We start from the raw sequence: 27,623 nt of genomic DNA, 5'->3' as shown, positions 1-27,623 counted from the left end.
AAACAATACTTCAAAGTAGCTAAAAGCATTTGCTAATTGAAATTGTTACGCCTAAAAGTAAACAAGTTTTGCTCTTGGAAAAACAGACCTCTGTGTTGAAAGTCTTGTTGAAAATGACAGTAGAAGTCATTAAGGTTGGTGTTTTTTAACTAAGACAAGGAGCTAATGTTAGCTCGTTAACAAGCTTGCTTCTAATAATATGCTAGCTGTCATTTGACAAAAGCTGCAGTGACAGGCTTAAATGACTTCACAATAAAAATATTTTTTACAATCAAGAGTCATAGAAAATACACACATTTCTTCAGTTTTTGAACCAGAACAGCACGTTAGCATTCCTTGCTTACTAGCATATGAGCAGCAACCAAGCTTTAGGCACAACTTTCATATTTCACAACTAGCAGGCTCATATCTTGAACTTTATTCCTAACTGCTTTAACAGAAAATACTAGACAGCCAGAGTTAGCATCTATAACAACATGGAGTAGCTTATGTTAGCTTAGTATGCTTGATAAATAGTCTGTTATTTAATTAAGTCTGTCAGCCATCATTCTTGTAGCTAAATCAAAATCTGTTCACCTCCAGCTCTTCATCTTTATAGATTTTTGTTGAAAAGAACAAAGCTGATTTCTTTTTGTTTTAATCAGCCAAAGTTAGTGTCTTTTATCTAAATGCTGGAACTGGTATTAGCTCACTTAACTTGTTTATAAGTCTGCTGCTTATCAAGCCTGCCAGCTATTGTTCTTAATCACAAACAACACAACAATAGGCTAAAAAGAGGAGATGTTTCAGACATTAATAGCATTTTCACAACGAATTGAGAAAATATATACAGTTTGAAGTTACCCTCCAAGGTTTAGCATGCCCTGCTAACTGCCATACTTCTAATAGTAGATAAACCAGTACTCAAAGCTAACTACTCTTGTAGTTATATAGGACATTTTAAAAAGGAAATCCTAGCACATTAAACACATATTCAATGTCCTAAGTAAATGGGAAGCACTTGCATAGCGCTTTTCTAGTTTTACTTAGACAAAGAACGTTACATTTCTCATCTCATTCACTCATCCACACCTCGTTCACACACTGATGAAACCTGAGACAGGTCACTAACACAGTCACACACCACTGACCAACAGTGGGGGCAATTTGGGGTTCAGAATCTTGCTCAAAAACACTTAGGCATGTGACTGCTAGAGCTGGAATCAAACCCTCGACCTACTGAACCGCAGCTGCCCACAAGCACAAGGTTGTCTTAAAATTAAGGAAGCAGAAAACACTAAACTGTCACACAACGTTAGCTTTGTAAACAACTAGCATGCTAGCTTGCCTGGGGCTACCTCTTCTTTCTCTAAGGGAGAAAGGATTTCTTTTCTCTCAGCAGAAGTTTAAGAGAAGCTGCATTTATTTACGCCAGATCAAGACCAAGGAAACAAGGATTTTAGTACATAAAGGTATTTTTAGGCTACATGTCTGTTTTATACAAGATTAAGACTGCTAACATGGCACAAGACATCAGAAAGCAAACAGTTTTAACTAAAGCAGGATGGGACCTTTCCACCAGAAAATTGCAGCATGAAAAGCAGTGCAATTTTCACTGATTCAGTAGCCGTCTACCACCTGGAATCTGAAACAAGCAGAATTTTGCCACGCTCAAGTGTTTACTCTCCTGCTGATTGGCTGAACAAGAAGAAACCGTAACCCTCTGGCTGTATTTGGTGCTTTTTTCTTTTTTTCTCCTGGTGTCCAAGTGGGATTTGAGATTCTCAATTTTCCAGGAGCAATATGTCAGTGCTGTGCAGCTGCAATCAAAACACACGGGGTTCACATGCCAAAGTCAAAGCATGTCTTCATTCACACGGAGCACATCACATCACATCGACAGCATGACCCACGCATTAAACACCAGAGCCCAGTTATTAAGCTGGGGCCTGAAACCTGACTCACGTTTCATGCTAAATTGAGTGTGAGAAGCATGAATGCACATCAGTGTTCGGACGAAGCGAGGGTGCATGATGGGAAACAAGTGTTAAACACATACCTCAACTCAGTACAAGTGCAGTGACAGATCATTTCTGAGCTGTGAGTCAGACACACATATGATATTTCCCCCCCAAATAAACACAGCAACACCCTGCAGGTCAAGAAAAAAAGCTTTAAATTTTAATAACGTGTCATATTTGAACGATTGGAAATGAAATTATTTAGCGCCTGCAGTCTTCACAGCACTCCTTGATTATGCATCTGCAAAGCAATTTATCCGTTATTGCTTTCTAATAGGGCAACATATCCTGGGTCACATCTTCAAACAGCTTGGAAAAAATTGAAAACGCTGCAGTGTATTAGCAGAGACAAGGCGCTGCAGTTTGGGGGGGTGTTAAATTGTTCAAATATGCATATAATGTCCCGTCTACCGTGTGAAGCTCGGCCTTCCGCTAAATGAATTATAAATACAACGGACCTCATGCAAGTGAGAGAAATGAAGCACTTAGCACTTAGAGGAGTGTAGTTTGAGGGTTCAGAGCGCCATATGGAGTCATATCTTCTTTCAGCAGTGCTGTGTGTGAACTGATGGACAGAAGAATAAACTCAAGCTGTCTCCGGCAGCTGAAAAAAGTCAAGTAGTCTCACGGTGAAGTTATTAAAAAGCATTTTTTTTAGCTGTGACCAACATTTCCTGTTTGTCTCATGAGCAAAGATTTGAGTATTAAGAAACATCACAAAATCAGCCTGAAGATGACCTACAACCTCATTATCTATCCAGTAGTCGGAGTGGGTGGAGATACTATGATATTAATATTCAGCTAGTTCACCAGACACTTCATTTGTCATGATTTAGAATTTGACCCCAAACAGAACAAAGAAACTGTTTGAGGGGTTCATAACTCTTTGAGATGCAGTTTAGAGTTTTTTCTTGATGATGCTGTAGCAGCAAGATGTAGCCTCGCTGAGTCTTTTTTTTGTGAATTGTGTCGATGGGCTTAGTAAATCCAGAGTCGTGATAAATAATGCTTTTTCCTGAATGATGTCAGATTTGAGCCAAAAAGTGACGACAAGAAAATAAATTAATAAATTAATAAATTAAAAACAAAGCAGCAGAAAAAAAATGACTCTCCTTTTCCATTGGTTGAAAGTGCACCACACCAGCCAATCACAAAATTGTTTGGTTGCTAGAAGAGGGGAAGTTTTGGGAGAGATAGGAGGGAAAAAGAATGCATTATTTTGAACAATTTGTGAATTTTAGCGTGACTGGTTGACATTCCTGGTGTGTGTGTTTGGTGCGTAGAGTTTTTGTGTTTTGTGTGTCGGAGCAATAAGGTACCTGAGGCGCATTCAAGTAGGGCTGGGTACCTTTATTATACAAACGTCACAGTATCGATGCCCGGTACCTGGTAATCAATGGTACCAATTTTCGGTACTTTTGTGTGCTTATGTGGTGATAAATAATCATTTGTTTAATAATAAAATCTCAAAAGTTTTTGAATTTAACATATTTCTTCTTCAGAATGTCACCTTGCAATGCTGTGTTCATGTCCAGCATGGAAAATCACCTACTCTCCCACTCTCCCTCAGTCACAGGTAGGGTTAGACTGATTAGCCAATCAGCAGTGCAGTTATTACAGTTATTGCAGTTACATTTAAATTTTGGAAAACTTTATTTACTGTAGAAAAACTTTACCTTTTTATTTTTTAAGTTTTAATTTAACTTTATAAAACATGCTGCTGAGCCTAGTAGCTGTTTAATAAAGTCATGCTTTAAGGTATTTGAATGAAGTCAAGGGTTAGAGTTTGTATTGTTCAGAATTTTAACACCAACATTTGCACTTTGACTGCAAACTAAAACCAGCTTCAAATATCGATTTTCAGCCGCCTTGACTTCAAATAATTGGTATTGGTCTGGAAAAATCCATATCGGTCTATCTCTAGTCATAGGGATGTGTTATGATAGCTACATTTATAATGGTTTGTAAGTAGCTGTAAATAGCTGTTCAAAAATGTCCTGGGAATGTCCTATCATTTTATGCCAAAAAAACAAACTGTTTTTAACTGTGTTGTTTGCTAAATTTGTAATTTTGTTTCTTTAAGTTACAATTTATGTTGGCATTCTAAGGTGAGGTTGTGCTGAAAAAAAAAAAGACACTAAGCAAGGCATGGTAAGCCATTTTAAGGTGGAATGTAAAGGTAAAATGAAAAGTAATCAAAAACAGCCATGGACCTTTGACCTAAGAGGGTTTTTTCTCCAAGAAAGTACAGAAAACGTGACAAAGCTTGGCTGACTCTTGCTTTACCGACCGTGTCTCTGACTTTTTAATGAATGCCACTTTAAACACAATTGAGTATTCAGCATCCTCCATCACTGTCTCCACAGTCCTCCTTATACACTTTAATAAACAGACAGGCTCCAATTTGACAACACAATAAATGGCATAGAGTAAGTGGGATATGAAACACATCCATCCATGACCAAATGTTTCTCCTTTTTATTATGTATATATTCAAATTCTACAGCTCTAGAGGTCAGATTAAGAAGTGAGACGCATCTGATGTATCTGTCTGGCATCCCAAAATCTTGGCAAAAATCCCAGCTCTGGTGCTCCTTGTCATGAAACGAGTAATAGATCCCACGGGACCTCCTAAGCAAGTGAAGCACATCGATCTGTTTTCCTTCAGAAAAAGAAAAACGATTGGGCAATGATGCTACCAGTAAGCCATTTTGAGAATGTTTCTGCATCGTTGCTCTTGTTTTTTTTGCTTTTTTTTTTTTTTTTTTTAGAGCAGGATGGTCGTTATGCGCAAAGTCAAAGTCACCGAGGTTTTATCAGATTTTTCCATCTAAAGCAGGCATCTTCAAGGTGGAAAAGTGGAGTTCTCTCATGCGACTTTTCAGAGAGATTTGCAAAGTAAAAGTTAAATTTCTTAGTACCCTTCACAGTAGTTAACATGCACATAACACGCTCTGCTGGGTTATCGATTGGTTCCACAGATGCAAACAGCAGGTTTAAATGGAAATGTTAAGTCCGCATGGAGAGCATGGTAATACGATCTGATGAGCTTGGCCTGCGTGGAAACATCTCCCATTAAAAAGATATTTAAATAATTACTGAAATGAGTGTTTAAAAACAACAGCTAGCTTGTTTTTAGCTCCAAAAATGAAACTATAAGTCTGCAGACTATTCCAACAAGGGATCAGTCTGCAGAATAGATTAAATCAGTCGAATATGACAAGAATTAATGATCATTTCCAAGATGTGGTTAATCCAAATGCATCTTATATAACGATCATTTCCAAAATAGATTAAAGAGCTATCAGAAATATGTCCATAAAAAGAAAAATAATAACATAATCACATTTTGGGGGGATTAAAAATGGCTTCTTGCAAGTACCTAGGAGTTCCATTCAGAGTCCATACAGGATGAAAACAGACAAATGCAGTTTATTCTGCATTTCATACTCAATCACCAAAGACAGAAACAACAGGCAGACGAGCCAAGAAGCTGATTATTCAATCTTGCCATTTACCTCCGGAATTCTGATAATGGTTCCCAGTCCAGTGGACATAAGCTATTGAGAAATTAAAGGACAAATGCCAATTTTCTGTCTTTGTAGGACATCAAACAAAAGAGCCAGAAAAAGTAGCGCTCACATCCATCCTGTGGTCTGGCAACTGAGATGGACCGCGATGTTAAAGCCATAGATTACTGTAATCCAAACCAGCGGACAATGCAGCGGAAAAACATTTACAACAAGGATTAGAGAGGAAGGGATCCAGCGTGGGATGTATGCTGAGGGGAAAATAAGGACTTCGCAATAGAGGGAGTTTATTTACATCGTCCTGATCTTCATTAGAGTAAAAAAAGGAGGTTTTCTCTCAGGATGGAGAGTTCTTTTCCTCAGAGGGATGAAGCATGCTGGAAATAACTCCAAGTCCTCAGGTGAGAGCCCTCTGGGACACATCCAGAAAAAGAAGTTTGCAACGTTTTATCACACTCGGCTCATCGTCTACGACTTTATCAGAGGAGTTGACTTTTTCAGAAGGCGAAGGATGTGTCTTACTTATTTTTATATTCTTCATACTCTGAAGTCACTTTATCCCAACGGTATTGCACAGAAGGCTCATGGGAAGAAGTGAAGTGATTCTTTTTACAAGCTGGACAGGGCAGCCCTAATATACAGCCTGAAGTCTGCATTGGTTCAAAGTTTAGATAAAGATATAAATAAAGTTTCTCTGTTCCTTGCGGTCGTTTTATGTCCAGGCTGAAGTGCATCTATTTAGCTAAAAGCACAAGAAAAGACCGGGGCCATTTTTCAAAAATTGATGACGGCCTTGCATAAATTATGCAAACTTTTGTCCTTGTGCCAAACAGTGCATCTACTGAATAGTAATTACAAGAGGGACTTAGGGATATGAGTATGCAGAATATGAAACACATGCCAACGTTTGCTGTCATCGACGGCCAAATCAAGGAAAAGAGGGAGGGTCGCAGAAGAAAGGGACAAAAATAAGACACAACTGACTCCGCTCAAACTGATTCTGACATGTGGTTAATGACTTTTCATCATTTCAAACTACAAATATCCTACCTGTCATATTTTTTTATCATGATTTGCAGGATTTGCACTGACAAATTTCAATGCCTGCATTTAAAATTGCTTTTTTTAATCATCATGTTTTGCTGCTTGGACATCTGTCCAAACTCCATGTACATTACTTTTATGTTTCATGTTGTTGGAGATACTGCAGCTTCATAACTCACTAAATGAGCAGTTAAATGTTCATACAGGGGACAATAGAGTTCAGCAGGATTTCATGAGTAGCAATGAATAAAATACAGGCAAATTGTATTTTTCAGGCCTAAAGTCACTGCTGGGCGTTTGGTTTTATGATATTAGCTCTGAATATATAATTCTTCAAGATTACAAATGTCTTTTAGGGTAATTGATTATAGTAATAATAGCAATGATATAAGACAGTGATGTCTAACAGGAGTACAAGGAGATATATAAGCCAAGTCAAATTTCTGGCATGGGGAAAGCAGCAGACGGATGTTTGCTGGTGATTTAATATACACAAGCAATTAGCTTGCAGGCTAATCTGCTGTTCCAACTTTGGCAAAATGAAGGCGTCTGATTCCAGGTGAATACTACTCTGGTTTATAGCAGCAAGAAAAAAGCAGGTGATTGTTTCTTTATTCATAACATCACACATTTTATTAGTTTTAAATGTCTGGTTTCACACAAATTTGGCCTTGAATACTTCATTAGCTCGACTTTTTTGCCACATTATGGAGATATAATTCAGTACTTTTATTCTGTATTCTGTTTTACCTTCAAAAAGCCACTCGTATTAAAAATTTAACATTAAAACAGGTTGTTTTGTTAAAAATACAGAATTAAATTGTCCTTGGATACATCAATGCTACAAACTAGATCCTGTTGTAAGAATAGGGAGGTTGTGCATGCATTTGCACTCCATCAAAGAGCCTTTTGTGGTTCAAAAGCCCTTCAAAGGGATTCTAAACAATAGCCTATCTTAACAATTTTAGACAATGTACAAAAATTTTCTTTTTGAGAAAATGTACCCTTCTACTTTCTAGTTGTAAAAAGTATTAGTAGTAAGTAATCAGCTACAAAAAAGGCAAGAGTTTGAACTGTTTTTTGGCCATGTGGTGAGAAAGCTAACCAACAGCAGCTGCTAGCTTGATTTTTACCCTAAAAGCTAAAAAGTGGTATCTAACATTTCAGCAACCTCTTTGCAAGAAAGTGGAAGGTTACTCCTTTCACAGTTCACATCAAGATATAAGTTTAAAAAATAAATGTTTCAATCTTTTTAGTACAAAAAATACTATCATGGGGATTGGTTTGTCAATGGTTTGTCATTAAAGATAGATAAGCTGTTTGGAATGTTCTGAGGAAGCTAACTGATAGCAGTTGCTAGCTTAATTTTTATCTTATGGACTTAAAAAAGCATCATTCTTCCCACTTATCTCTGAGCAAGAAAACACACTTTCAGTCACTTTTGGTTTTGCACTGCTGGTGCTCACAATCTTTAGCTGCTAGCTTAAATTTTAGCCTTAAGACAAAGGTTGGCATCAATAGCATTGTCCAACTCAAGCTATTTTCTTTTTGAGAAAATTTACCCTTTTACTTTGTCGTTGTAAAAAGTATTAGTAGTAAGTAGTCAGCTACAACAAAAAAGGAAGAGAGCTGTTTTAACTGTTTTTTGGCCACATGGCGAGAAAGCTAACCAACAGCAGCTGCTAGCTTGGTTTCTACCCTAAATGTGTAAATTTGGTATCAAACATTTTAGCAACCTCTTCACAAGAAAGCGAAAGGTAACTCCTTTTACAGTTCACATGGAGATACAAGTTTAAACAACCCAACTAAATTCTACTGAACTTCTTTTTAGCAAGATGAGAAGAAATGATTCAATCTTTTTAGTCTTGCAGCACAATGAAACAGCCATTAGCTTGATTTTTGTGTGTTTATTTTACCTCAAAACTAGTGTTATCAATCTGATCCTTTAAGCTAAAGAAATGTCAACTTCTCCTTTTTAATTTCAGCTTCCAAGCTTAATTGAATGTCTCACAGTAATAAGTTAGGTGAGAAAGATAAGCTAGCTGCTTGTTGACTGATTCTTGTCTTTGTGCAATGAAAGCTAACCAGATGTAGCTGCTAGCTTGAATTTTACTTAAAAACTGAAGTAACATCAACCTGCTCCTCTATCGTGGGGATTGGTTTGTCATTAAAGAGAGGTAAGCTGTTCTGAGGAAGCTTGCTGATAGCAGTTGCTAGCTTAATTTTTACCTAATGGACTTGAAGAGGTATCATCTTCTCACTTAACTCTAAGCAAAAAAACAAACTTTCAGTCGTTTATGGTTTTGCGCTGCTGGTGCTCACAATCTTAAGCTGCTAGCTTAAATTTTAGCCTAAAGACAAAGATTGGCAGCAATAGTATTGTCCAACTCTTAGCAAAAACTGTAAATAATAGAAATTAGTTAGAAAAGAAAAAGGTTAGCTGGCACTCATTACATTCCCCTTCACCTTAAAATGAGTGTCATCAACCATTTTCATCTTTCAGCTGTCTGTAGCAGCTAGCTTAAGTTCCACTCTAACAGATGATGGTGCCAGCTATGCCAGCTAACTTACCGGACTGATAAAGTTTTGTAGCTAGTGCTTTGCCAGTAAATATGAAATCTACAGGTCAAAGTTTGAAATCCCTCGTCAGCCATCATAATGAATAACAAATGAATTTGCTGGATGAATTAGTATGCATGTTTTGTGTAGAGCATCTTGTTAGTTTCCTTTGTCTAATTCCACTGGCGATATGTTTCATTCTGCAAGGGGAAGGGGGGGAATAGTTGATTGATTTATGGAAATTCATTCTGTGCCTGTGACATTTGTCAGGCTGTTATATCAATAGCAATGCTGACAGCAACAATGACTGCTCCAGAATTACTGGCAGATCCCCAAAATAATAAAACACACAAGGAAATGCCACACAAAGAGATTTAATTATGCAGAAAAAGAACTTTCGCAACGTGCATTTGCATTTGTCACTTCTCTGTGATTGGAGACAGAAAATTCTTGTCTTAATTCCCCTAAAAGAAGATGTGATCACAAAGTAAAGTGAGATTGACTTGCTTTGCACACGCACACACTCGCACACACAGAAGCGTAGACTCTCCTGCACACATCTGCTCGTCAGTGAGCCTGTTGGAAACTGTCACATGCCTGGCAGGTTCTGTAACTTGGGCAGATGGTACAGCACAATTAGGCCCACTGAATCTCTCAATCAATCTCTCATATGCCATACGAACAACCCTGCTCTTAGCTGGCTGATTTTATTAAACCAAGGTGCTTGTCCACTTTGTATTCCACGCCTTCATTTGTGAGTTGTCTTTATACTCACATGCTGGAAACCGTTTGTGTTCCCTTGCTACTTTTCAAAACTTTTTCTTCTCCCTTTCTTTTGCAGTTATTCTCCCGCTACCCTCATTTCTGCTGACTAAAATGTGAGAATATTTTCTTATTTTCCACACACGCTCCTCCTTTTCTAGCTGTCTCTCCTTACAATGCCTTAAATATGAGCTCCCCCCTCCCACGCAGATTTTCTCTACCCTTTTCTGCCTTCTCTCTTGGCTTGTTTAACCACTGGCCTGAATGCAAGACTACACTGTAGACAATAGGCAAGCGCAAGTGTTTCATTCACACCCAATTACTGAAAAAAGAGGGATTTTTCTGGCCAGAAATGCACTGAGGAGCACAATGAGGGTGTCACAGAGGAACAAGATATCCCTGGCGTTTCGTGTTTGGTCCCATGTCCCGCGCACAAAAGAGAAGAAAAGCGATCTGGCGTATTCTGACACCAGCGGGGGCCATTAGTCGGAGCTGGTTAAATAAGGATAGCTCTAACTGAGGCGCTAACAGAAACGGGAAACATCTGCTGCTCATGCCGGGGCCCTTGTTGGCCCTGAGGATTCTGCCTTTGATCAGCGGCCCTCGCACCCACCTTCCTACAAGAGCTTGGATGAAACAGCCTCTCGAACACATCCGCACACAATGAACAAACAGAAAAGAAATGCTAGCAGGGCTAGGATTCATACAGATGATTCTACATATATGAGGAAATTGGAATATAATCTTCACTCAACAGCACAGCTTCAGTCCCGCCGGGTACAGGAAATAAAAATCTAGGTGCTTTCAACTGCATGAAAAATATGACATATCCTCGTTTCCAGAGGAAGCAAGCCAAACACCTCACTCAACAGCGGGCCAGACGCCACCTTTGGACTGCCAATCCCGCTGTTGTATTTCCTCCACCTGTGACGGGAAGATGATTCACTAGGCCTGCCAGACTGCATCTAGGGACTGTGTGTACTGGGGCGTACTCTCTGCCAGCACAGACAGGGGGAGGGAAAAAAAAAAAACACTACACCACCTTCTTGCACTGCACTGTGACCTGCAAATGCAGTTGATAAAATAATGTGGGCCGTGAGCAGATGTATCATTCTCTACCTACTCGGGGTGGAACAATTCACCAATTCGAATCAAGGCATTGGGCCAAATGATTATGATATGGTAGACGGGGAGCAAAAATCTGAGCCGTATACTGGGGAAGAATGTTAAAATCACTGTCGGCCCACGTGAACACGCCAGCTGCACCAGAAAGGCAGTGAGAATTATAGGTTAAATTGGATTTTTTTTAAAAAGCATGTATATGGAATTTTCGAAGCTGTATTTTTAGCCTACTGAACCCACACTCCACCTGCCCTGCATTCGCCTTAGAATATATAAACAGCACAGAGGCGGTTCCTGTTTTGGTGATAGAAATGGAATACAAGAAACAAGCGGTATCATGGATATAATAAGGAATTTAAAGTCCCGCCGTGCCCAAAACTAAAAAAAAAAAGACTCTAAAAACAGTTTTTTTATTTGTTGTCACCTTCATTTCCTTGTCCCTTCACTTTTCCCAGGAGATGAGTGTGACTTAGGGTCTTCTAATCATTTATAAAAATTTCAGGGGACATCTAATTCAGTGTCAACCATCGACTGTATATAGAGTTGACAGTGTGGCTCCGCCATTTATCATTGTACGGTTTTGAAGCCAAAATACCCCCAACACAGGCGCAGCCATTGGTAGCAGTTGTGCAGCCAGAGTCTACGCAGTAGAAACGATAAGGGATTCTAGGACAACCTGAGTGGAGCTGGGTGACAAAAGTAATAATTTTTTTTTTCTTTCAAGAGTCTAATCATCTCGACTCTACCTTCTGGCATATTTACAATCCCTGAAAAAAATACACAAGAACGGCAGCTGTCAGTCATCATTAAAAGTGACGTAAAGCCTTGTTTTTTACCTTGTATAACTAATGAAAACAAAACTTTTCAGAAAAAAAGTGGACTTGAATACAAGACAGCCAAATGATATCTTCATATCACAATAACAATCAGAATTGGGAAACATTTCTGTGAGGTGTATTCATTTTTTAAAGTTTGAACACAGCCTATCTGGAATGGCTGGAAAGCCAGATTTTTTAACCTATACTGCAGCCCGCCACCAGGGGCAGCAGTTTTTGTGGAGACCTCACTTCGAGCCAAGCAAGAGGACGTCTTTTTTTTTTTACAGTCTATGGTGTCAACAGACCGTATCTGTTATTTGTAAAGTACAAATTCTAGGAAACTTCAACCACATATTTGGGCACAGAAAGGTCTTCCTTATGTACTTAATCCAAAATGGTGCTTCAGAAATTTGGATTTATATCTTTCCTGGGCTCCTTGAGCTTGATGATGGAGGCTGTGTTGGTCGTTGCAAAGAAAGGTTTTGACACCAGTTTACTGCAAGTATAGTTTGAACATTTCGTTTTAAACTTCATAAATTAAGTCTTAAAGGTTTAAATGCCCATTCTTGGATGCAGTTTACTGAGTTTCCAGCTGTGGTAGAGTGTGATGTTGCTGGATGTCTTGCAGTGCCTTAGTATTTGTCAGAAACGTCGGAAAGTCAGTGTAAATTACACTTCCTTTATCCTGTGCAAACAGTGATACAAAGGAAACTTGCAAAACACCAAAGATCCCCCAGGTCATACTAATCCAGTGCAAATAGTGCTTTAGACATAGATATGTGCGAAACTAAGTGTGATAAATGTGTTTAACAAGGCCACTAGCAGCATTGGTTAATGTATCACAGGACAAGGTGCTAAAAAAAGAAAGAAAAAAAAGCTGAAACTCATTGAGTACCTCCCTCTCTTTAAATGTATGAATCAGTAGATTACATGGCAAATAGGAGTCTAATTCATCCAGCCGGAGAGCACCACCTTATTCCCCGAAATCCTTCAAAATTAATGAAATAAGATGTACTTTCATGTAGAAAGGCTGCAAAGAAATGGAGGAAAGATGTGTAATTATTAAGGGCCACATGAGTTCAAAAGTCTTAATGGAATGACTCGTGCACAAGCCAAAGGTTTTTTTCTTCCTGCTCCTGCTTCACGCCATTTCCAGGTATTCATTATTCTAACCATGGAGAACATCCTGAGGGTCGTGCCATGTTCTAATTCCTAATTAACTGCCCAGAACAGAGATCGCGAACGGCGGTGACCCTGTACCGGTGAACAGGACCAGTTGGAGTCCCAGGGAATTAGTCTTGCTCAGGTTTGTCGTAGCTTGTTCCTGACAAACCCTTCTTCATCGTGGTTACCGCTCCGTGTGTCATGGAACTGGAAGAACTGGGTCATGCTTCGAGGAAGGTGAGTTCAAGCCAGCTGGAGGCTACGCATTTCCACGATGTAGCAACTGGAAACAGCTGTGGACTCTGGGGCTTATGGGACACCACTCTTAAAGATTCCTATAGCATTCTGTGTATTCTGTGTGTTGCCACCTGTCTGTCAATCAAGGGGGAAAATACAACAAATGAATAATTCCTGACTTCACGGCTAATCTCAGGTAAAGCCGCGTACCTATCATTGGCATGTTTTTACACCGTCTCAGAGATTAGTCATGTGTACACTTGCAGTGCACATACATAGCGGAGCATTACCGGCATTCGTACAGAATACAAAAGCATCAGCGGTGACTAAATGTCTATGTTTGCTCTGTTGAGATCAGGCGTGCCCTCCACGTTACAACACGGGCCACCTGCAGCCTGGGAAATAGGTTTCTGCGGGGAATTAGAGGATTCTGATGAATGAACAAGACAGACATGAGTAACCCGGCCCAATATGCTGCTTATCTACGAGCTTATGTTGCACAAAGGAGGCAAGATAAGCTTAGACATGCCAGCAGAATGAGGGAATGGAGAAGAGTGGAAGTGAGGCCGAGGCGGGGGAGAGGGGCAAGAAAACCAACCCAGGTCAAGATCTACAGGAGTGCGGTCAGTTGCGACAGAGGCCGGATGCTTTGAATTGCCGAAGAACAGTTAACCATTGACTAAAAGGACTAGTCAAGCTCCAAAGCATGGGATCTATGTCATTCCTGGTTATTCTATTCCAGAGAGCATGAAAACAAAGCAGAAGTCATTATTAGGGCCTGTGCATGCCCTGGGCAGTGAATGCAACACTAATCAATGAGAAAGAAAGGCTTTGTGGTTGGTCTTAGAGGACAGATGATATCATGTTGGTGTGCTCCCTCCTTTATGTGTGCATATGGATACCATTGTTCTTCCTGTTGGAGTCCTCTTTAAGTCAGATGGGCTGGAGAGCCACAGAAACCAACAGATTGTTTGTGATGGTGTAGAAATGTACACAATTTTTCTCAGGCACATGAATTTTCTGTAAGATTAGAACTATTGATTTTAGAGATTTCAACTCTGACTTGAACTTTTTTTTAACACTTTGAGTTACTAAGTCAATAAGTTAATAAGTCATGGGCTAAAGATTGACATGTAAAAAACAAATCAATGACATGGATTTCATAACAGTAACACAATTTTTACTGTAAAAGCTTATTTTATGGTTTATCCATGTCCTATCACTATTGCAGTAGTTTCTTCTTTTGTGAGATTTAGGTCTTTCTACAGATGAAATTAATTTCTCTAAGCACCAAACCCCAAAGTTTTAGAAGCCCAGTCAAGACGACGTCATTGAATTATCATGAAAAAATGTGATTTATTTTCTTTAAACAAAAATTGAAAAAATAGTTTACACCAAACTCCAACTCACTTGAATGGATGTTTTGGTTTTGTTAGCTTAATTACTCACTTCTTTGTGAATAGACTGTTGCAAATTATGATTATACATCAGTTGCACGGCCTGGTTTGCACCATTCACACCATCTTCTTTACGTCAACTGCGCCATCAAAAAAATAATTTGTGTGGACTTGCTACTTGCTGTGAATACAATATTATTCACACATTATCTTCCAAGCACTAGGAAGAAGTGTGTAGCATGCTCAAGGTCAAATTTTCAAATCACATTAATAATATTATGACATTATATAAAACCTTGTTGTATCATATCATGTCAAACTGTGTCATATCTTAATCAATACATATAACGTATTGTGTCACAACCAGCTTTTTCTGCAAAATACTTAATTCTAATTGGTCTAAAATCATTTTCTACGCTTTCAAAACAAAAAAGGAGTTCCAATAAGTCATAGCATAATCAGTTTGTGGAAAAAAAGTTCAGGTACTGTTGACTTTTTGTGTTGACACTGAGACATGAGACACATGTTAGCATATGGTAACATCATACTGGGCGGGAAATGTTGATTTCAGTTGTCATGCTTAAGTTGCTTTGGAGTCTTCTCACACCTTGTTGAAACTTGGCATAACTGCCAGCTAGCTATCCCCTATGTAGAGTATTTTATCATCTCAAGTAGAATCGTATTGTATCGTGTCGTATCATATCATATCATATCATGTCAAATTATATTACATAATATCATATCACATCATATCATTTCATATCATATCTTAAATCATATCATATCATATCATATCATATCATATCATATCATATCATATCATATCATGTCATATCATATCATATCATGTCATATCATATCATATCATGTCATATCATATCATATCATGTCATATCATATTATAGCATATCATATCATATCACATCATATCATTTCATATCATATCTTAAATCATATCATATCATATCATATCATGTCATATCATATCATATCATGTCATATCATATTATAGCATATCATATCATGTCAAATTATATTACATCATATCATGTCATATCATATCATATCATATAATATCATTTCAAATTATATTACATAATATCATATCAAATATCATATCATATATCATATCGTATCGTATTGTGTTTATTTGTGTCTTTTGTACTGTATCAATTCTTATCCATGTGTATTATAATGTATTATTTCGAACAGTATCACATTATATCATTATACCACATCATTTCGTATAATTGTCATTGCATTTCATATGATTGGAATCTGTATCATTGCATGATAAGGAATCAGATGTATGTTGTATTGATTTTTTCCAAATTCTGGAAGCACCTTTGGTTTCATAGTTTAAAGTGTATCATTAAGACTGCCACATAGTGAAGGACTTGCACTGATCTAGGCTTGGCCTTGACCTGCCTTTGCCATGCATCTTAACTTTTGTCCTCAAACCCTTGAAGTGTTGTTTCTGTCACGATCTCAGTCATGACTTTGTGGACACCTGGTTGACTTAACCATGACTTGACTGCACCGTGCTTTGAACTGCAACATAAAGTTCTGCACAGTCCTGTCTGAGCACTTCACAATAAGCCACAAGTGACAAAATTGAACTTCAGCTGTCAAGTACCATAATTCCATCCCTGGTGTATATTATGCAATCATCCACAGCGCCAGGGAACAAATCCCATTGACTTGATTCCCATTTAATTATTCTACTTGAAAATCCTTTCTGCTCTCTTTCCTCAACCTGAGCAAGAAATAATAAAAAAGAGAAACTGCCAAATCCTTTTAAAAAAAATCTCTACCTATTGAGAACTGCTTTCTTCCGAGCTTGTCAGAATCCATTCACAGGAATCTACCTTCAGCACTTATTTTATTTAAACCCCAGCAAATGTGGCATCCAACACAATGGGGGTTTTACTGGGGTAAAATAATTGCCTAAATACAATGTGACAGGGGAGGTTGATGCATTCTGGAGAAAACATGGCCTGTTGAGAAAAAGTGTTGACAGAGAAGCAAGAGGCAGCAAAACAGAGGGAGGAAGAATAGAGAGAGGCGTGGAAAGGGGCAGCGTACGGTTTCCATCACGCAACAAACACGACATATTTCTTTGAAAGACAAGTGTTAAGTTAGGCTACTCTGCACGCTGTCAATACGCACGTTTATCATACGGCCAGCCGCAGTCTATATATTGATTAAACCATCCATCACTTAAACTCTACAAGACATTATTTCTAATTAAAAAGTAAGTCATAAATTTTCAGCTTTATTGCAAGGCTGGGGCTGTAAATAAAATTCAAGGAAGGATGGAAACAGATTGCAGCCCCCTGTCCGCGGTTTAGAGCCACTATAAAAAGGACAGACGGGCGTGATGGCACCTTTGGGATCATCACACAGAGAACGCTGGGCTGACAGCAGGGAGGTGCTCGACTTCATCGCGGATAAACAGATGCAAATCAATAATTTCTCTGGTTGTGTTTTCGTAAGACGGGCGCTTCCTCTCGAGAGGGGCTAAGGAGTGAGTCATGCATATGGAGGACAAATGTGTAAATTAAATTTTCATAAAGCACTGGGGAATATGCAAAAGGAGCAGCAGTCATCATGCTGGAAAATGTTGTTTCATTATAAGGGGCTGAGAAAGTGGATGAAGGCGCTACATCACATAATTGAGTGGCAGGTCGGACAGCAGCGACCACGAGCTCCTTAACGGGAAACAACAATCAGGCAGGGAAATGTGCAGTCAAAGGGCGTTATTGAGGGATTCTGCTTTAAAGAGAGGCCATCAGTACACCTGGACTTGTTGGACAGGCGGACATGAACCTCACTTTCAGTCTCAGCAGAGGACACCTTGCTTTTGACAACTTCTGATTACCTCAGCGTGTTCGCCGGTTTGTAAGGCAGTGAACTCCCCTGACAGCAAGTCGCAGGCTGTTGGTTATTTTTTGACGGGCACAGAGGGATGTCTGATTTCACAGGTGCTAGCCAAAGGGAGGGAGGAAACTAGGGGAAGAAAACGGAGAAAAGGCATGTCACGGGCTCTACAGCTTCCACTGGCGACAAAAGAAAAGCAAAGCACGAGCGATCATTATTCATCTGTCTCCCTTTCCCTCTCTGGGTCGATTTCTTACTCCCCAGTACCTGCCAGTGCAAGAGCAGTCCTGACCACCGAAGCACTTCCTGACTGAGACTGTACGATGGCGTACAGGCTGGGGAGTCGTATTTGGTTAACTGATACCTAGACAGACTCCTCGCCAACATGAAGCAAGTGGCTCCAGTCTCAGTGAGACAAAAAGAGAGAATCACCCTCGAGGGGGAAGCGAGAACTAATGAGTGAGCTAAAAAGGACAAGATGGAGTGATCCTCTATAAAAAGACCAGCAGTAATCTCTTCCTCTCCTCTCCCCTTAATGTCCTGAGAGATCTTGGCTCCCTCCGTAAAGCCTTCTGCTTTCGCACATCAAACAGAGCTGATTAGAGCTGCACACCTTGCAGGAGCTGAAGCTTTGGACAGGGTGCAGGCAAAGTTCAAGGGAGACTCAGTGTAACAAAAACCACTCAATGAGTTTGTGGGCATCTCTTTAGACGAGACGCGACTGAACGTTGCAGATACTAACTTCAGTATCCGCTTACCGTATCTCCAGCTCAGTGCCTCAGAGCTCAAACAGCATCAGTGTCTTTCAAATTAGGGCCATTGCTGCTTTGGATTCTTCCGTCGTGTCAGATGATATCAGCGTAGCCCCAGAGGTGCAAAGAGCGTTTGAATAATCGTCGTCAACAGATCGTCTTGTTCGTTCAGATTAGCATAAATGGTCACGGTGAGGAGAAGGAGGAGGGTGCACTGGAGAGAGTCACAGCAGGAAGTGAAGAAGAGGAGCAAGACAATGGAGCTCACCATCAGAGGGTGTTGTTTTATTAAGACGCCCAAACTGTCAGGGAAGGTATCAGGAGAGCCAGCCCATGACAAGGCACTTGCGCTAACATCCCAGTAACCCCCTTCCCTTTACTGAAAATAGCTCCCTCCAAATTTACCGCTGTGGCTGTCAGGCTTTGGGGGCACCATTGTTGAAAGGGCTTTTACTTCTCCCAATCAAGACAAGCGAAACATTCACCTGTGTGGCCCTTTTGGGACTGAGGAGGTGGGTTGTGACAGGCAATAACAGTGTGGCTTTATGTGTGAGGGGAAAAAGATTTAGAGAGGAGAAAGCACAAGTTGTGACAAAAAGTGTGGTTCTGGAAAAGATCAATCTACAAGACCAGTGTTAAAGGAAGGAACAGACAGTGACTTTTGGGATTAAAGCTTCTGTGAGAATTGTTTTGGGCTGGTTTGTATCATTTTTTTCTCTGTAGGTTTATTCTTAATGCATGTAAATGCTGCCACATGGAAGGTGTCAGGCAAGACACTTTTAAAAGCCAAGAAACAAGGATAAGTATATTTTCTAGGGATGGGTACCTCACATTTGAAATAATACAGTACCTATGCCACGCACCTGACTATCGGTATCGGTACTTAACAGTACCAATTTTTTGGTACTGTCGGTAGTAAATGTTAATTTGTTTAATAATAATATCTCAAAGTTTTTCAACTTAACATATTCATTTCTCAATATATAAACTTGCAATGCTGTGTTTATGTCTGGTATGGAAAATTGCCATGGTACCATTTGATTTTATGTGAATCAGCACGCGGTACAACAGATGGATCTGGGTTGATACCTATTAAAAGTAGCCAATTCAGTACCTATCCCTAACATTTTCAGGAAACTTTTACAAAAACAAGACCAGACCTGGAAAGAAATTAAAGCTACCACTTCATCCACATGGGGTGCCAAATCATCAATAACAGGAACTTTCTCACAGGAGCTTTAAAAACAAAAGCTGTGTGTCTATTATTATGAAACCTTTGATGTAATAAGAGTTTGTTACATTTTGAGGAAGGACACATTCACTGCCAAGCTAACCATATGCTAGCTCTGCATTTAAGACCTACTGAGGAGTTTTAAAGTGATTTTAAAGTAGTCCCACGCGTATACTGATGCCTTTTCATGACCAACAGTAAAATGCTGTCATCAGCAGAAACTCATGAGGAAGAAAAGACACTACGCTATGCTAGGGATTTATGAATATGACTGCTCTTTAAGTAAAAAATAAATATCAAAATTTATTGGACAATGTTTTCGAATGAGAAAAATCATATAATTCAAAAAAGGCCGCGTTGATAGAGGGGAATTATGGCATGATGTAGAATGTGGAAAGGTCATAAAGGTCAGCGCTAACATGGTAAAAAAATTTTTAATAGGCCAAACCTTTAGTTAAACCAAAATCTCATCAATCGACCCAAGCAATAGGCAGACCGATTAATTGGTCCATCTGTAAAAAAAGCACCATCCATTTTGTACTAAAGAGGTCTCAAGAATCAATACAACTGTTATACCTCCTAATGGTGCCTTTAATAAAAAAAGACAAATTTCAAAGCCGAAACTTCTGTACATCACTTTTTTCCACTTTAAACAAAAAATGATTAAAAAGCTGAGTCCCCTATATCGCTGAACAATTAATCGAATTGAAACCTAGATTGCAATGTAACAGAATGCAATTTTCAAATTGCAATGGCTGCAATTAAGAAAAAAAAATCATGTACACAGACCTGGAGGGAACACAGTAACTTGTACTTGTTCTTCTTTAAAACAAAAAAAAAGTAAATTTTCTGTTTCTTTTTTTTTTTTTTTTTCTTCCCCTTGTCCTGTTCAGCGTCACGACAACAGAATTATGGTCTGGCTGCCGTATTGTGCAGAACACATTTGCTTTTCCAAAGGGAGCCGTTAATGTATAAAGCTGCCCTTGAGTGTTAAAATGGTACTCTTTATTAGTGGTTTTTTTTTTTTAATTTATAAATTAATCTACAAATAAATTTTCTGTTTCTGCAGAATGACTGTGGCTGGCAGAGCCATTCCCTTTGTTCACTTTATACTGTACAGTTTGTTACTCTTACTGACAACTGGAGGTCAATAAAATTTCACGGGGTTCCTTTTCCTTTTCAATTAAAAAGTGAAGGAAATAATTGTTTATATGTTGACAGTATTCTTTTTCATTGTGGTCATACTTTGGAATAATGTATTGTTTGTGCTCAGTGGATAATGCAGGAGATAAACACACCCACCTCCACCCCCAAAAAATAAAATAAAATAAAATTGCATACTAAATAGAGATTCTGAATATTGGTCCAAAAAATCACAATAAGAATAGTTTAATTAAACTATTAGAACAAATGTAGGCTGATTCCTGATTTCTACACTTGTGTGTATGTGTGTGTCTGTGTGAAAAAACCCTCCAGGTACGAGTATTCCTCAGTGAGGAACAGACTTTGCAGTAGTTAAAAATGCATGGCCCAATGTGGAAATCACTGATGAATAAAATCACGCTTTTGTCATGATAATGCAGCTCGAGAGAGCAATGTTGGGCCACAAAATACATGAATATTGCATTGAGAGGTGGAGTGGGTGGACATGCACAAACATCCCTGTTAACATAACATTAGGCAGCAGGCACATTTACTGTACGTATTCACACAAGTGCGAACACATTTGCTGATTAAGCATGACCACACAAGCAAAGATAAAAATATACCTCCTTAAGAACCCAACAATAAATAATTAAGGTTACAGATGCCTTAAGTGCAGTGCAAAAAGTCGCTTGAACAAAAGGGAATGGTTGCATTGGTGTGGTAGGTTGTCGTGTTTTTCTTTCCATCCCAGCTGCAAACAAGAGTAGGGATGCATAAATTCAGCTAATGGCAGCACATTTGAGATAAAAATCAACAATGATTTATTTTTTTAACATGTCTCAGGAATAAAGATTCAATTTGCAGCCTGATTTTTTAAGCAAAGCTGAAATGACCAAGTGAGATTTTACTGCAGCTGCAGGAGCGTTCCCACTAACACCCTCTTCCTGTTGGGACACAATGACCACAAACACATCTCAGCGAATACATTTCCAGCAGGTTGCTGTTGTCAGGACAACACCAATTTGCAGGAGGGTCAACACATTTTGTCTTTATCAGCCGCGCACTACATCAAGCAATGTGTGCCTTTGACATAATTTGCTCATTTAGAGGGTTTCAACGGCCTGCCCTGGGATCCTTGAGACAGACGGCTTGGGCGCCGACCGCAGTCGCCCAAGTAACAGGACACAACAACAAAGACGTGCAAAGTCAACTATCTCTGGACGGGATTCAAATTCAAGAACACTGCTGACATCGGCCAAAAGGCTCTTCACTGCCTTTCCATTCAAATGAGCTGTTTTGCATGTTTTGGAGAGGTCCAGGCAGGATCACACTATGAAAACAAATGGCAGGGCTTTAAGATAACAGAACCAAATCTTGGCGGGGCTCATGTCATCACAGGGCATTATGGTCAAACTAACTTGAATGGCTGATGCTATGGGCAACCATGCTGGGTATGCAAAGCATTTTAGGAGGGTGTGGAGGTTCGTTCTCTTGAAAGCTGGCATGCTGATATAGATTTTTAAAAGTCAAGGAGCTTTGCTGAACAATTCCTTAGGCATTTTTATTCCAGGAATCATTCAGCTTGACTTTAAGGGAGCAAAATATCAGCATGTCTACACAGTCATGTGATGGTGCAATATAAAGATATCTTATAAAATGTCAGCATACTTTTTTAGCCATATAAGTTGAGTTCTAAGGTCATTTTGTAAAGTAATTTGATGAGGACAATCTTGTGCATAATGTTTACAGGCTTCATTTTAAGACAGATATTCTGTGGCTTAAAGCTGCTGTGAGGAGTTTTATCTAGTTATGAAACTTAGGCCCCGTTGACATGACAACATTTTATAAGAAAACGCTAAAACAGAGAAAATGCAGTGAGAAAAAAAAACTGTGTTTACACGGAAATGCTAAGGGGCTGAAAAAGCTGTAGTGAGCATGCCATGCCTGTAGTTGTCGCTCTAGCTTTTGGTAGATCTCCACCAAAGCATACTTGGGTTGATCATGCTAAGTGCAGAAGTAGAGCAACAGATGCACATTACGTTTAAAGACAGTCAGCAGATTCAGCAGATTGAGCGGCATAAGCACAACATGGTGGTCCATGACAACCATAACTTGTGCAAAGCAGAGCGTGACATCATCGTTTCCACCAAAAATGCCAACTTGCTGTTTAAACGGCAAAGGTGGCGGCAGTGTTTCAGAAAAATTCCACTCTGGAGGCAGTTTTCAAAAGTTTGGGTTTTAGGCCAACTAAAATGCTGTTTCCGTGTAAACACGACGCCGAGATGCAACAATACTTTTGCGGTTCAACCTAAAACTGTTGTCATGTAAATGGACCCTAATACTGGTGTCTGTATATTAACACAAGAAGCCAAGTGAGACCATTAACAACTAGACATGCACCGATCGATCTGTGCTGATTTCCTTCACTTTGGAGGATCTGTGATCGGCCCATCCTCCAGCCTTTGTTGCTTTTTGCTCTGAGACCTAAAATTCAGGATACCTTATTGGTTGTCTAAGTTAAAATGTAAAGATTTTATTGCTTCACAGGTATTGTTCAATGATTTTCAATAAAATAAGATTGTAACATTGAAATTCTATGCTGTTAGTTATAAAAAATGCAAAATTAAAATCTGTACCAGCCCAAATCTGCAGGTCAGGCTTTTTATGGATCGGTGATTGCCCAGAAAATTGTGATTGGTGCACCCCGATTAACAACAAGAGTGACTGTTTAAAGTCTGTTGTTTTCAACTGCTAAGGTCACTTGCAGGGCAAGTGTCAACAAAGCCTTTTTTAAAGATTAAAGCAAAGAAAAACACTTAGACAAGGAAAAAGCGGGATGAGCATTGTTGAGAGAAAAAAAATACAAATGATCACATAAAATTTAGCAAATACTGCTTTGTCCACCAAAATAATCTAAAAGAAAAAGTTCCTAAGATGAACTTTGAAGTAATTTTGGATTTAAGTGTAGAAGCGTTAACCTTTAGCTAGCTGAAACACAATTGCAGCTGGTTTTCTTATAAAACTTGTTTTTATTACTGGTGAGCTGGAGTCATGCTAAGTGCAGAGATCAATTTGTGAAAAGCTGATTGTGAATAACAAACTGGTAAATCTTACAGATCTTTTTCTCCTCTGAGTGAAATTAGTCACAATCTAAGTTGATCCCAAATTTGGCAAAACAAAAGTTCGCCGCGTTCGAGCTGTGATTGCGTCAGTGTGTGTTAGGATATCCATCATGTGCGCACTCCTTAGTTCTAATCCATTTGACATCCATCAACACTAATACAGAATCTGATCCCTGAGAGGCACCAGCACGCTGTCACACAGCGTGACATCTGGGGGAAATCAGCAGGCTGCGGGACGAGTTGTTGAAATGTGTTTCTACACAGTAAGAAACCTGTGTGTGCCTGATTTATGCTTCATATAAAAAAAAAGATCCAACACCCGCTGTTCTCAGTGTTATTCAAATGACAGCACTATTCTATTTTCACCTTGCAACTAATGTGACCGTTCTTCCTATGTCAGCAACATTTACTGTCCTTTCTTTTGTCCCGGATACGCTGGTGGAGTTGCAAATTAATTTTAAAAAATGGGATTACCCATGGATGTATGTTGATGTTGAGGATCAAGCTCAAAAGTCCCTCTCAATTATTCCGTCTCAGAAATCTCCCATGTCATCAAATCTCCTGAAACAGTCGCAAGAAGGATATGAGCCCGTGAGGTCTTATCGAGAAAGGTGAAATGACACTTTCTCCCATAGTGGTAAGTTTTTATGCCTTGATCTTATGGATGCAAGGCTGTAAGATGAAAAAAAAGGGAAAAAAAACGAGTGAGGCTTGGATAACAATGTAAACAATGTATACAAGAAAAAAAGCACACACCCCCGTAAGGAAGTGGTTAGGGAAACAGAGAGGGAGGGGAAGGGAGTTGGATGCAAGGGCAATGGGTGAGATGCATGTCGAAGGGTATGTTTGTGTGTGGATGTGTGTAAGGGTTTGTGTGAATGAGGAAAAGGAGGAGGAGGAAGAGGGGTGTGAGCTTCGGCAGGCAAACCTATCATCCACAGAGCCCACCAGTAAACTCTGGAGGGCAAACAATCTCCCTAATTGAATTCAATCCAGCCTCACCACAGGAGGCACAGAGGCTGGTGGCTCCATTAAGTATGGAGAGGGCTGGTGGAGGTGCAGGGGAGTGTGTGTATCGACAGGCCAAGGAGGGGAGGGCTTTAGCCGGCCTGACAAGTGAGCAAGGGAAGAGAAAGAAGATAAGTGGGAGACGTGGAGAGCAAACACCGGGTTGCAGACAACAACAATGACAAACAGACGGAAAGAAAGAGTCGGTGCGTGAAGGTTTCGTGGTTAAGGGGTGGAGGCAGGTGGGGTTGGGGGTGTGTGAGACTCGAGGCGGAGAGAAATGGAAGCCAGCTGCGCTTTTGCATGATTACACCGAAAACATCATTTGCATCAGGGAATGAAATCCAAACACGCTCAGTAGATACGTATGGTTACCAACCAAAAAAATGAAAAATCCTCCTTGCTGCTGGCGGCAGAAATTAAAGGCTTACCGGTGATGTCCCACGGATTTGCATATGAAGATGAGTACCTCGCATGAATCATTTTCATAAACATCCTACTGCACAGAAACAACAGGGCAAATTGGCCCACATGAATGCTCTTCATTAGAGAACTGTGCTTCCTGTGCAGAATGTGGGATTGGGAACACTGTTAAAACGCTGATAAAAACAGATTGTGATGGTTTTAGATCAAGACTCCTTTGAAGGCCACAAACTAATACTGGGTTAGCCACAATAATGAGGCTCTCTGCACCAAGAAGACTCTGTAGTGGAACTCACTGCATGGGCTTAACAACACATCTTAAAACCACCGTCTATGGACAGTTTCTCACTGCTTCCACAATGAGGGTTAGAGTAGAACTAAATTTGTCATTGCAACAAAGTACAACGAAATTGCAATAAGGGAAATTATAATAATATTAAATAATTATATTAAAAAAAATAATTTACTTATGATTAATTATATTTCAATTAAAAAAAATCTTATTTTAAAATTATCAAATAATTTTATAATTTGTTTTATAATTTATACATTTTATTATACATTTATTATCTTAAATAAAATTTGTAATTTAATTATATAAATATACTTGTTTTATTTGCAATTGATTGCAATTAAAATTAGGGCTGAAATATTAAGCAAAATGAAACCAGTAGAGGTGGGAGAAGATACAATATATTGGGATTTTTTTGTTTGACAATATTATAATTGGGATTCTTTATCAAAAAAACATTTTTTTTTAATCTAAATTCTTCATTTAAGTCTTTATTTATAAACTGCTTTGGAAAAAAGTTACCACTTCTCTCCAGCAGAGGGTGAAATGTTTCTCTCTGACTCACGTGATGTACATTTTATGGTAAAATATTGCTCCTGATATAGTCTGTAGACATTATCATCATCATTTAACTTTTTCACATCGCCTGGTTTTAAAAAAGAAAACTAAAAATAGCAAAAATCGTAAACACTGAAGAATCGTAATTCAAACCGTATCGGCACCCCAAAAATCGAGATAGAATTGAATCGGCCCCAGCTCTAGAAACCAACATCACAATGTAACGATGCAATTTCCAGATCACAAAGGCTGCTATTAAAAAAAAAAGTTTTGTACACAGACCGGAGGGGAATATAGTAACTTATAGTTGTTCTTGCAAAAGCCAATGTGCTGCTTTTTTCAGGCAGGAATACACATCTACAAGGCTTTACATCAAATCAATCTGTCACTTTTCTACTGCGATTGTACTATTTAAAAAAAGATATGTTATTTGTATTCATTCATGCATGCATTCATCTTATTTCATCAAAACATTTAGGCCTGACCTTCAGGATTGAATTATTTGTATGTTAACAGTTGTGTTGGTAATACTATAAAGGGATTTATTGGTTGTGTTCAGAGAACAATGCAGAAGACTAGAGTCCCTGCCAAAAAGGTCGCATGCTTCATCACAACATTGGTCCAAAAAAAAAAAAGGAAGATTTTTTTCAAAAAATGGATTAGAAATACTGGAAACTCCTCTGTGCTTTGAGGTAACCTGAACAACTGTCCTGTGATCTGATGAATCAAAGGACATCAAGAACTACTTCAATCGGGGTCAGCCTTATGTTCCCACATTTCTAAAAGATTTTCAAAATAAGGTCTTGTGCTCCTACATTTTTCTTTCAATTTAAGCCCTATCTTCCAACGAGAGTTTCTGAAAGCACTTTTAAGTAAATGAATGGATGAATGAGTAATTCAATTGCAAACAGCAACAGATATTGTCACGGTCACAATCATTACATTTCATGTCCTTTGGTTGGAAAAACAAAACCAGATTTTGAAGACTAAAAATCTTAGAAATGTGGGAACTGTGGGAGCAGTATAAAGGATTTAAATGAGTTAAATATATCATTTTCTGTTTTAATTAACATTTTACACAACGTCCCAGCTCTACTGGATCAAGGAATGTCTTTTTCTGACAGAATGATGGAATTTCTGCCCCTTTTGATGACAGAAAAAAAGTGTTGAAATCGTACAATACCTTGATAGGAGAAGGAGTTCGGTTCTTGGGTTCTGTCCTCACGCGTCCTGCGTATCACATCCCAGACATAATACCATTTTGAGTCCTGTGAGAGAGCAGAAAAAGAAAAGCAAAAACAGGGTTAGGGTTTAGTTCAGGATATTTGTGTGTCAGTAAAACATAGCAACACTGTGTCTTTTGAGACAGGCGACAAGGGACGTAATTAAAAAGTCCAGCAGGAGGAACTTTTAAAGTCTGCCAAGTTGACTTTTAGTCAGCAGTAACAGACCAGGGTAGAAAAACTCAGTGCTGGAAAAAAAAACACTCTTCAATGCCAGAAATGTCCCTTTTTTCCATCCCAAACAAACTCAATATTTCTCTCACTTCTGCGTTGACCCTATTTAAGTGGCATCTTC

The 27,623-nt window shown here is 39.0% G+C and overlaps 1 protein-coding gene across 22 annotated transcripts in view; it reads right to left on the bottom strand.

The window, feature by feature from the left end:
• The window catches only part of LOC141811063 (adhesion G protein-coupled receptor L3), a 324,467-nt gene that overhangs the window by 257,326 nt on the left and 39,518 nt on the right, over window positions 1-27,623 (bottom strand). For all 22 annotated transcript variants that reach the window (XM_074698944.1, XM_074698947.1, XM_074698936.1 and 19 more), the window contains exon 2: window positions 27,229-27,313. The gene's annotated coding sequence lies outside the window, so the exon portion shown is untranslated. The remainder of the gene's footprint in view (window positions 1-27,228; window positions 27,314-27,623) is intronic.

The sequence above is a fragment of the Halichoeres trimaculatus genome, unplaced genomic scaffold, assembly GCF_033239565.1.
Source record: "Halichoeres trimaculatus isolate MK-OKI-2021-1 unplaced genomic scaffold, fHalTri1.1 fHalTri1_scaffold_22, whole genome shotgun sequence".
In the NCBI taxonomy this organism is placed as follows: Eukaryota; Metazoa; Chordata; class Actinopteri; order Labriformes; family Labridae; genus Halichoeres; species Halichoeres trimaculatus.
This window is presented reverse-complemented; position numbering and strand designations above follow the sequence as displayed.